This window comes from Globicephala melas, chromosome 18 (genome assembly GCF_963455315.2).
Source record: "Globicephala melas chromosome 18, mGloMel1.2, whole genome shotgun sequence".
NCBI classification, from domain to species: domain Eukaryota; kingdom Metazoa; phylum Chordata; class Mammalia; order Artiodactyla; family Delphinidae; genus Globicephala; species Globicephala melas.
The window spans coordinates 53,732,628-53,745,110 of record NC_083331.1 but is presented as its reverse complement, the minus strand read 5'-3'; the positions used below and the strand labels follow the sequence as shown (position 1 = coordinate 53,745,110).

At 36.9% G+C, this 12,483-nt stretch overlaps 1 long non-coding RNA gene across 1 annotated transcript in view; it reads right to left on the bottom strand.

Annotated features, from left to right (window-relative positions):
* Window positions 1–1,320: 1,320 nt before the first annotated feature.
* Window positions 1,321–12,483, bottom strand: part of LOC115853462 (uncharacterized) — a 191,973-nt gene continuing 180,810 nt past the window's right edge. Inside the window, exon 3 of the long non-coding RNA XR_004039588.2 lies at window positions 1,321–1,665. This is a non-coding gene — a long non-coding RNA (uncharacterized lncRNA). The remainder of the gene's footprint in view (window positions 1,666–12,483) is intronic.

The window sequence follows — 12,483 nt, the reverse complement described above, 5'->3', positions numbered from 1 at the left end:
AAATGTTATCTTAACTTGAAAATATACTAACTTAAAATATATCACAGGGGCTTCCCTGGTGGCACAGTGGTTGACAGTCCGCCTGCCGATGCAGGGGACACGGGTACGTGCCCCGGTCCGGGAAGATCCCACATGCCTCAGAGCGGCTGGGCCCATGAGCCATGGCCACTGGGCCTGTGCGCCACAACAGGAGAGGCTGCAGCAGTGAGAGGCCTGCGTACAGCAAAATATATATATATATATATATGTATGTATATATATGTATCACAGAAAAAGTTATAATAATATTATAGAGGATAGATATTTTGAGTTGACTGACAGACTCACTGGAATGTTTTCAATATTACTGCAATGGAAATTTTACTTCATATAGTTATGAAGGTACTACCACAAAATGAATAAATAAATACCAAATTCTCTCTGTGCTCCATAAGGATATTATGATAAAATAATTACTTTGCTTACTTTCATAGTTGGTAAAAATCTTGTTCAATGCAAGTTTTCTAGACAATTCTTCCACTGTATTATTAATAGTAATAGTTCCTGGTTTTCTTTCTTTGATTCACATGAAGCACTAAAAGAAAGGCCACAAACTCAGAAATCACCCTATAACAGGCAGCATGACTTGGGTTCTACAGCTTTTTCCGTGAGACAGGAAGCAATTGAATGTCTCCATGGCTTTATTGAAAGTTTTTATAAGTCTAGACAAAAACTTACACAGAAACTGTTTGCAACCCTGTAACTACAGGATAAATGTGTGCAGAATGACTCTCCATGGAGAGTCAGTAATTCCAATTAGACTCCTGATCTCTGGGAGTAGACCATTTATTTGTTTGTAACTTAGTTACAATTCCAAATATTTTTAGGTCTTGATTTAAGCTTCACTAAACTGAAGATTTCATAAACTAGTAAAAAAGCCTTGGTGTATTATGACTCCATTTTATACTTTAATCCACTTGTAACGCTGTATTATAAATTGACATTTTGATATTTTCATGTTTTGATTTTTTTTAATCTACATGCAAACAGATTTTATTAACATTTAAATAAGATGACTATTACATAGAAATGCATGGTATCTGAAATACTTTTCATAAGATCAGATTATTTATTTTTAAAAAAACCAATCTCTATAAAGATAAGGACAAAGTATTGGGCAATAACCAAGATGGCTTTGTAAATCATCATCAGTGTTTTGTAATTAATCGCCCATTCATACATTTGAAATTGCCTCTTAAATAAAAGGAGTAACAAATCAAACCTGTTTGACTTTTGGTAAAGTTTGGTTTAATCCTGTGTGCTGTATCTGTCATTAAATCAGATTTTAGACCTAATAACGTTGAAATGGGTTATCAGAAGAATAGAAAGTTGTCTTAACTAGGATAAGTGACAGAAAACAATCATGGCGGTTTTAGGTAGAAAGTGATAATTCAATATAAGGACACGAAAATTCTCTTGGAATAAGTCAATGCCTCCAAAGTTTCTAGAAACAGAAAATGATAGTTTTCAAACTCTTCATTACCCCTGCATACCTGTTATTATGACATCTGCTTAACTATTTTCACCCCAAGCAAATTAACTTCCTTTGCTTCTGTCATCTGGAGGGTTAGTGGATCATAATCTTCCATGTTATAGGTCCAGACTTGGTGCATACAAAGAGCTTTTCTGTCGATAGAGAAACATAAAGATTAGGTAGATATGATTGTTACTCTCAAAGTGCTTATAATTGGATGTTTGCAGTACTTGATAATTTCTCTAATTACCTCACTGTCTACTATGAGATCATCATATATTCATGGTACAAAATGAATATTTACTAACTTAAAAAGTAATGTATATTTACTTTCAAGTGTACACCCATAGTTATATGTATATATTACTAATAATGATTTCAGTAGACCAAGCAAACAGCAATAAGGGGTAAAATATGTAAGATGTCAGGGAATCATTAACTTAGTAAGTAGTGTGATTGCTGTTTTACAGATCCAGGATGTCTGTAAGATACAGAAGAGTTGATTCCATAACTATTCTAAAAGGTCAAGAAAGCCAGCTTTTGGTAGTCCATCAACAATTTTGTTCTAATTGTTTTTTTAAATTGTTAGGAAATAAGATCTATACAAAAGTGTGAAGGTGTAGAGAAAGTCACCTCTGGCGAGGCAGTAGCTCCCTTTCGGTCCCTTACTCTCACCTTGTAAAGCTGACGCGATCGTACCACACCTCAGCCCCAAATCGTCCACGTCTTCACATCTCAGAGTGAAAGACAAAATCCACCCAATGGTCCCAAGACCCCACAAAATCTGCTCCTTCCTCTTGGCTCTCTGAACTGATCTAGAACTTTCTCCTGCCCATACTGCTCCTGACACACTGCTTTTCTCGCTGTCCTTCATTCTTGGAGCTTTTGCATTTGCTGTTCCATCTACCAGAAGTGCTCTTTTCTCAGATTTCTGCATGGCCCTTGCCCTCATTTTCTTCAGGTCTAAAATAACAACACTCTTTCCACAGCCCAGACTTTTCTATCCTACCTGCTTTATTTGTCTCTGTATCTGGCATGCAACGTATTCACTCAAACTAAAGCATGAGGGACTTAGTTTAATCTAATTATAATTTTTTTTGTCATAAAGGTAATTTTAGGTCATTTTATAAAAACACAGAACTTAGGGAAGTTGTGAAATCATGTTGTGAGATCTTTTAAAAGTGTTAGGTTCTTACCAGTTTGGGAGAGTTTATGAGCGATCTACCCTAAAGTTAGTAAATGAGTTGCGATTACTTCACATGGTCATGATACAGATGGTTGGCAAGTTTTGAGATGGCCAAGTGTCATTCAACAGGCAACGGAGTGTATGAGATTTGGAATCAGAAGAATAGTGTTCAGATATGAGTGTTGCCACTTCGTTGCTTGTAATGTTGGGCAAGGTCATAAAATAGTACAGAAGATATTAGTAATGGAAGCTTAAAATATATGAATAAGTAAGTGAAGGGACTTTTGTAAACCACTTAAACTTATTAAAGGGATGTAGAACTTTTATAGTATCTGGCTCACTTTGTTGTAGTGAGGATGAGATAAAATATAAAAACGCTCTATAAAGTGAAAAACAATATATATTATTATTATTACTCTTGGTAATCAGGAAAGTAATAAGGTAAACACATAACTGAAAAAAGTTTATACAACCTTGTGTGGGTAGAGATGCTGGTCAACACACTGACATGCACAGGTCTGATAACAATATAATTATGAAACTATAATAATGAAAAACTAATAATAGTAATATTTATCTCAGATGACTATGTGCCAGCCACTGAACTAAGAATTTTACAGCCTTATCTCTTTGAGTAATTACTGCAATCCTATGAGGCAAGTGACTATTATCATTCCAACTTTACAAATGAAGAAAATGAAAGAATAAGCAGCCAGTTCACATAGCTAGTGAATGCTTCAACAGTGGCTGGAGTTGGTAAGTTTATTAATCATTTGGTATTGTACACACTCATATTGGTATTGTTAATCTAAACCCATAACAATACCCTTCATACAGCCAATTTCCATTTCATTTTTGAAAGTGGAAATATAAAAGGTAAACAAATTAATTAACGTTTGTTAGGATTTAAAAACAAATATACAAATTCCTACACACATGGAAAAAAAAAGCTATTGCAATGAGTCAGAAAAGCATGAGGTCAGAAGTGTTTATATAAATGTTTTTTTTTTTTATTTTCTAACATCTTTATTGGAGTATAATTGCTTTACAATGGTGTGTTAGTTCCTGCTTTATAACAAAGTGAATCAGCTATACATACACATATATCCCCATATCTCCTCCCTCTTGCATCTCCCTCCCACCCTCCCTATCTCACCCCTCTAGGTGGTCACAAAGCACCAAGCTGATCTCCCTGTGATCAATTTGAAATAAATATACAATAGGTTACATCCTCAGTGGCACTGGTAAATTTTATTGCAGGATGTGCTTCTTAAGGAATTTGCAAATAAAAGTCCTCAAGAGTTCCGGCCCAGCTGTCCCTTGCAGACCATAATGGCTCTTTGGCCCTCTGTTCCACCAGAGGTCACTGTACCACCTGCCAGGCAAGGCCCCCAGGTGCTGAGGGCAGATCCTCCCTCCCCCGTGGTGACCTCTGTACACACAGTGCCTTCCTGGGTCTTAAGAGAGGATGATCCATCGATATAAGTGAGCTTTCTGCTCCCATAGAATTCATAGAACACACAAGCAGGTGATTATAATTATCCAGGCCCTAGAAATTCCAATACATCTCTTCTCATGCTTGATTATATGAAAACGAGTAATACAAATTGCTGAAAAACTGCTCTGAATGAGGTTGAAACCCAAGGTCTAGAATGTAACAGAATTGCCACTATCTTTGATTTTTTTTTTATCATCTGAAAGATCAGCTCCACCGTGAATAACTTTGAGGGGTTGCCTACATAAGTGGGTTTTTTTCCCCAGTATGATTTTTAACTTCAGCGCTGATGGCAAGAAAGAATTAATTAAATGATTTAAGGGGGTGAAAAAAAGTATTTACAGGGGAAATAGCCATGTGATTGTCAAGGAGCTCTTACATATTAAACGGGACAGTTTCGTCTCTCGTCTCATAGCTACAGAAAAACAGGAAGTATTGGGAAGGGAAAAATGAGGGTTGGGAAGAGGTGAAGGTGGGACGTCTGGTTTGTCTGTGTGAGATCTCTTGCTGGCACTATGCCCAGAAATTTTTTCTTACCCCTTTGAAAGACAGAGGCTGTATAAAGAGCTCTAAAGAGATTGATTTTCCTGGGAAAAGATTTGAGACAGGACAGTCAGGGCAAGCCAGGCTGGTACTGGCCGTGAGACCAGACCAGAATGGATGCGGGATCCTGGTCAGTGCTGTGAAAAAGGCCAGGAAGAACAGCGAGGTGAGATGCCCAGAGAAGGCACTGACTCTGAGGTTCTTGGAGGACGTGGCGGTGGGGGAAAGATAGAAAAGGCAGCTTTGGGAAGTGGGAGCAGGGGAAATAGTAGAAAGGGAAAACACCTGTTATTTTAAGCCAGTGATTAATGATCACAAGGAATTGGAGACTTGGAGATGAAAAATAAATGTGAGGATTTACCTAAAGGAAACAATGAAATATACATGGATATTTATACACAGGGGACTTTACTGCAGTGTTATTTATAATATTGAAAATTTTAAAGTAATCTGTATGTCTATATACATATATATGATATAGAGGATATATATTGTAAACATATATATGATGTATATGTGAGTATGTAAATACCATAGAATACGTAGCCATTAAAATATATTTTCTAATAATATTTTAATTCTAAATAGGTATTTTAAGTTTAAAAATCCGTAAAGCAGCATTTACCCTTATATATATATATATGGTATATAAATACATATGCATGCATGTATACACATAAGTGAAGAGAGAAGTGAGAGATAATGAAAGAATACATCAAAATGTCAGCAATGATTTTCTTTAGATAATGGAATTGCATGATTTTAATTTACCTTCTCTATGCTTTTTGGTGTTTTTCAGATTTTTTTACAGTACTGGAGTCTGCCTTTATATTTTGTATCTTCTTAATTTGTGTCACTTATGAACATTTTCTAAAGTTTTCAATAAATACTGGATATTGTTTTTTTAATTAATTTTTATTAATTTTAATTCAGATTCATTTTTTATTAAATTAAAATAAAAATGCATATCAACTTCAAGTAGCACACTTAGAATAACCCCATTTTTCTTTTTTTTTTTTAATTGGAATATAGTTGCTTTACAATGTTGTGTTAGTTCCTGCTGTACAGCAAAGTGAATCAGTTATACATAGACATATATCCACTCTTTTTTAGATTCTATTCCCATATAGGTCATTACAGAGTAATGAGTAGAGTTCCCTGTGCTATTCAGCAGGTTCTTAGTAGTTAAATAAAGCATGAAGTTCCCCTGTTCCAGTTCCTCTCAAGCCCCTGTAATATTTTGTGTCACATCTCTTGGTGGCCCCATATTTATCCATGTTTGTTTTCAATTCTTGTATTAATTATTATCAGGATTCTAAATAATATGTTTATATTTTATACTAGTTATTCTACATATGCCTCTGATTCTTTCTCTACTCTTTATTGAGCAGTCCCACTCCTGGATATGAATCCGGAAAAAACTGAAAACACTATTTCGAAAAGATACATGCACCCCAGTGTTCGTAGCAGCACTACTTAACATTAGCCAAGATATGGAAGGAACCCAAGTGACCATGCATATATGCATGTATATATACAATGGAATATTACTCAACCATTAAAAAAAGAATGAAATTCTGCCATTTGTAGCAAGATGGGTGGACCTAGAGAATATTATGCTCAGTGAAATAAGTCAGACAGAAAAAGACAAACACTGTATGATATCACTTGATGTGGAATCTAAAAAATAAAGCAAAGGAATATATAGAGCAAGACAGAAACAGACTGTGGTTACCAGTGGGGGAGGGAAGGGGGAGGGGCAAGACAGGGGTATGGGATTAAGAGATACAAACTACTATATGTAAAATAGAAGAGCAACAAAGTTATATTTTACAGCAAAGGGAATTATAGCCATTATTTTGTAAAAACTTTTAATAGTCTATAAAACTTTTTATAATCTATAAAAATACTGAATCACTATGCTATACACCTGAAACTAAAATAATGTCATATATCAACTGTACTTCAATTTAAAAAAAGTCAATTTGTGTCATCAGGGTTGTGTTCTTTCTGGAAACTCTAGGGAAAATACATTTCCTTGCCTTTCTAGCTTCTAGAGACCACTTATATTTCTGGTACATGGCCACATTCTTCTTGATAACCAGCCAGAAGCATCTCAGATCTCTCTTTCTGACTCTGACCTTGACTTTCATGCTTCCCTCTTTCACTTATAAGACTCTTGTGATTACAGTGGGTCTATCTGAATAATCCTGAATAATCTCTACATCTCAAGATTATTAACTTAGTCACATCTCTAAAGTCCATTTGGCATGTAAGGTAACAAATTCACAAGTTCTGACCATAAGGTCATGAACATCTCGGGGGTCACTGTTCTGCCTGCCACCATGGCTAAGGATAAAATGCCAAATTTAATTATGTGATTTGCAAAATTACAAGCTAGTTAAATGCCTGACTCTCCAAGTCTTCCATAACAAGAATGGGCACTGGTCAGAAAGGAATGTGATCCTTAGACTTGGAATGGGAATATTTGGGCAGACACAGACAAGTCTGAGAAACATTTCTCTCAGCCCCTCCAAGTCACCCTTGCTAGAAGCAGCCACCGCCTCACATGTCTAAGTAAACTGCCTCCCTTTCATTAAAACCTTTCTTTAGTTGTTTGTTCCCTGGGGAAGGCCTCTTATCCTTCCTTACTTTTTCTACCACTTCTCTCTGTTTTCAGGTTCATAAAAAAATCAGATCTCAGAATGTCCCAGAGGGAGAAAGGATTTGGCACATATACCACTTAGGAAAAAGAGAGTGAATATGCTAAAGAGCTCACAAAACTTTGCTAATATATTTCAATAAAAATCTGGGGAATACAGGTGTAAATGATTTCTGATGATGGTGGTCAAATATGATGGAACATAAGGTTAGACGTGTTTGAATTAAGCCATTGGTGCTCTCTGTGATTCTAGTTTTTGGGTTTTTTTTTTTTTCCTTTTGGCTGCACAGCATGTGGAATCTTAGTTCTCCAACAAACAAGGGATCCAACCCCGGGCCCTTGACAGTGAGAGCATGGAGTCCTAACCACTGGACCACCAGGGAATTCCTGTGATTCTAGTTTTAATGTATAAATTTTGAGTAGCAATCAGTGACAGTTTGGTTGGCTAATTGAAGCCCTGTCTCAATAATGACCTCTATTCAGTGTGCCTCAGATGCTGGAACTTCCCTGGCATGCTTTAGAGGAGGAAATTCAGACGCTCAGGGAGATGGGAATCTTGAGGTGGATCAATTATGTGCAACCTATTCAGCAACCATCAATGAAATCCATGGAGGGGATTCAGAAACTTCCCTCCTGAAGACACTAGGAAACACACGGGTACAGGGAGCTCAGTGGTGGCTGTCCTCTACAGGTGGGAGATGCTGCCACAGAGTTGAATTCACTGATTGCAGTAGAAACAAGAGAACGCCACAGAGGCAAAGAACAGATAGTAACATCTAACCTTCAGAGAAAAGATGGGAACAATGGGAACAATTACTATAATAGAAAGAAGAAACAGTTTCTGATCTAGAAGGATCCATGGTTGTGGCTAGTTAATCACTGTGTCCCTAAGAATAAAATATATTAGAAAACATATAAAGTGTATCCTGAGGAATATGATCAAACAAAACAAAACAAAACTCTAGGTCTGGTGAGTGGAAAAATGACTTGAGTCACTGTAGTGGAAATTCATAACTTCAGACCCAGTTTCTGAACGTAAGCCTGTGCACCTGAAATGAGAGAAAATCTGGGTCCTCTGGCATAAGAACCTGAGATAGGACCACAAATTGTATAATTTTCTTATATTCCTCACGTAGTTCCTTAGGATTTCCTTGCATGGCCACGTGCTTTGGTAATGTTTTCTCACTTTAGGATTTCTTTTTGATATTTATGCAGTACCACAGAAGTAATTTTTTAGAAAGAATACTAGCAAACATGTCTTACCTTACATATCTGAATATGTCTAATATATGCTTTTACACTTGAAAGCTAGTTTAACTGAATATAAAACTTTAGATCAAAATATTTTCTGTAAAATGTTTATTCTTCCCTAAGAACTTTTGAAGACACAGGAATTACAGTGTTCTTTAGTTGGATGCAAATCTGATTCTTATTAAATTATGGGTAACATGGTTTTTCTCTCTTCTAGCAATGAGATTTTTAGAGGGCTTAATTGACACACCAAGGCTACCAGCTTAGGAGTTCACCAAGAAGAGAAATTAGCATAAATTTGTGTGTTATAGGAAATGAAATATTGTAGCATCCTATGACTTGTGGTAAAATTAACTGGCTTATGGGATTTCAAAATGTTTGTTAATAAAATCTTTCTTTATCTTGATACTTAAGAGATTATGTTACTCCTGTAACAGTAATCTGTAATCAACTAAGAGTTTGCTAACAATACATAAATGTTCGCTGGCTTCAGTTCCTCTCCTCCTCCCAGAAGTCTAATATAGTAGGTCTGGAGCCTGTGTGTTTGCATTTTTAACATGTATCCCAGGGAATTATGATCTTCTTCAAAGTTTAAAGATCATTTTCATATATTTGTCCCAGTAAAATATGCCATGTAAGAGGCAGTCAGTGAATATTTTTGAAAAGGAGGATAAATGAATGAGAATGAAGGAATAAAAGCAAATTTAAAGGGAAACCAAAGTCTGAGACCACTTGTCTCTGTGAGCAATGCTTTATTTCTAAGTCTGCAGATCTGATGAGCCAATAGAATATGATAAATAGTGTAGTGTAGTATTGTAGCAGCAAAGATATTTCAACCTCTCTGAATCTCCATCAACAAAATGGTAGCATTTCTCACAAGGTTCAAATTAGGAACTGATTTAGTTAATTTCTCCCAGCACATAATAGGTACTAAATAAATGGTGGCTCTTATTCCAGAAAATACTTCTATCTTATATCTATGACATAAATTCAATGTCCTTACTTGACACTGTTGAGCAGAATATGTATCTTTTCATTCAAACATGAAGACCAAAGTCATAAAACGAATTCAGATTTATACTAACGTGAGCATATTATTCTCAATGACATTCATTTTCCTCACACTGCCCCTTTGGTGCTGGCTGAGCTATAGAAAGCAAGAAATAGGCTTGTGAGAAAAAAGAGACATATCCTAATGAGATTTAGGTCGCTTTTTTCCCCGCATTTTCTATGGTGAGCATTGATTAATTACGATGAGAAAGTGTTTCTAAAAAACATAGGAGGGGCTTCCCTGGTGGCGCAGTGGTTGAGAGTCCGCCCGCCAATGCAGGGGACACGGGTTCGTGCCCTGGTCCGGGAAGATCCCACATGCCACGGAGCGGCTGGACCCATGAGCCATGGCTGCTGAGCCTGCATGTCCGGAGCCTGTGCTCTGCAACGGGAGAGGCCACAACAGTGAGAGGCCCGCGTACCGCAAAAAAAAAAAAAAAAAAAAAAAACATAGGAGACTCAGCTCAAATGCAACTGCCACTCAGACTTCACTAGATTTTCCAATTTATATTCAAATGATCCCACATTTTGGGATCAAGACTTGGAGGGATCTTTGATAACAAAGTTCTCTTCAATCTGGCATTTCCCACAACTCCACAGGGTCCACCCGAGGGCCCGGGATGAAGAGTCCAGTCCAGTAAGTGTGCATGCAGATCAGAAAGAGTACACTCACCTAGTTTTAAAACACCCAAGATGCCGTGTCCTGAATTTTAAACAGTGCATGTGACTTGGTTCATTTTGGTTTCAAGTTCAAAGGCATCAGATCAGTTCTGTGGGTTAACAGTGAGTACATCTTTCAAGAGCTGCTTGATCCCCTCAGACATGGAAGTTCTTCATTCCTGGAGATGTGCAACTCTGTCTTTGGTTTTTCTAGCAGCATCTCATACACAGGGATGATCTCAGACCCCTGTTTCACAGAGGCCCCCAGGAGCTCCCCGGGGGGAATTTTGAGTGAAGTTTCAGAATCTGAGTAAGCAATGGACGGGCACAAGTGTTGGAAGCAGCTGGATTCTAGTAAATTGACAATAACTAACAGGAAGTAGTATCAGAGCAGATGCTTTAGGTAGTAACAATCGGAGAAAGTCAGCCTGAAAGATTTGCCCATCTCCTTAAGTGTATCATCTAGTCATTAGTCATGGTAAGCTACTGGGCAAATAGTCACAGGCTCAGACATGTGGCATCTTGGGGACAAAGAGTTTCCCAGAATCACATTAAAAAACTGAAGGATGCTATGTAATCTTTTTGGTTTTTAATAAATATAATCCTTTATTTTGGGGGGTGTGAATTTTTATATTTAATTTTATTTTTTATATAGCAGGTTCTTATTAGTTATCTGTTTTATACATATTAGTGTATACGTGTCAATCCCAATCTCCCAATTCATCCCACCACCAACACCCCCCCCCACAACTTTCCCCTCTTGGTGTCCATAAGTTTGTTCTCTACATCTGTGTCTCTATTTCTGCCTTGTAAACCGGTTCATCTGTACCATTTTTCTAGATTACGTATGTATGCGTTAATACACGATATTTGATTTTCTCTTTCTGACTTACTTCACTCTGTATGACAGTCTCTAGATCTTTCCACGTGTCTACAAATGACCCAATTTCGTTCCTTTTTATGGCTAATATTCCATGGTATACATATATATATATATATATATATATACACACATACACATATACACATACACATACCACATCTTCTTTATCCATTCATCTGTCGGGCATTTAGGTTGCTTCCATGACCTGCCTATTGTAAATAGTGCTGCAATGAACATTGGGGTTCATGTGCCTCTTTGAGTTATGGTTTTCTCTGGGTATATGCCCAGTAGTGGGATTGCCGGGTCATATGGTAATTCTATTTTTAGTTTTTTTAAGGAAGCTGCGTACTGTTCTCCATAGTGGCTGTATCAATTTACATTCCCACCAACAGTGCAAGAGGGGTCCCTTTTCTCCATACCGTGTCCAGCATTTGTTGTTTATAGATTTTCTGATGATGCCCATTCTAACTGGTGTGAGGTGATATCTCATTGTAGATTTGATTTGCATTTCTCTAATAATTAGTGATGTTGAGCAGCTTTTCATGTGCTTCTTGGCCATCTGTATGTCTTCTTTAGAGAGATGTCTATTTAGGTCTTCTGCCCACTTTTTGAGTGGGTTGTTTTTTTTCATTATTGAGTTGCATGAGCTGTTAATATATTTTGGAGATTAATCCTTTGTCCGTTAATTCGTTTGCAAATATTTTAACACATCCTGAGGGTTGTCTTTTCATCTTGTTTGTAGTTTCCTTTGCTGTGCAAAAACTTGTAAGTTTCATTAGGTCCTGTTTGTTTCTTTTTGTTTCTATTTCCATTACTCTAGGAGGTGGGTCAAAAAGATCTTGGTGTGATTTATGTCAAAGAGTGTTCGTCCTATGTTTTCCTCTAACAGTTTTATAGTGTCCAGTCTTACATTTAGGTCTTTAATCCATTTTGAGTTTATTTTTGTGTATGGGTTAGGGAGTGTTCTAATTTCATTCTTTTACATGTAGCTGTCCAGTTGAATTTCCCAGCTGAATTTATTAAAGACTCTGTCTTTTCCCCATTGTATATCCTTGCCTCCTTTGTCATAGATTAGTTGACCATAGGTGCATGGTTTTATCTCTGGGCTTTCTATCCTGTTCCATTGATCTATATTTCTGTTTTTGTACCAGTACGATATTGTCTTGATTACTGTAGCTTTGTAGTATAGTCTGAAGTCAGGGAGCCTGATTTCTCCAGCTCCGGTTTCTTCCCTCAAGAT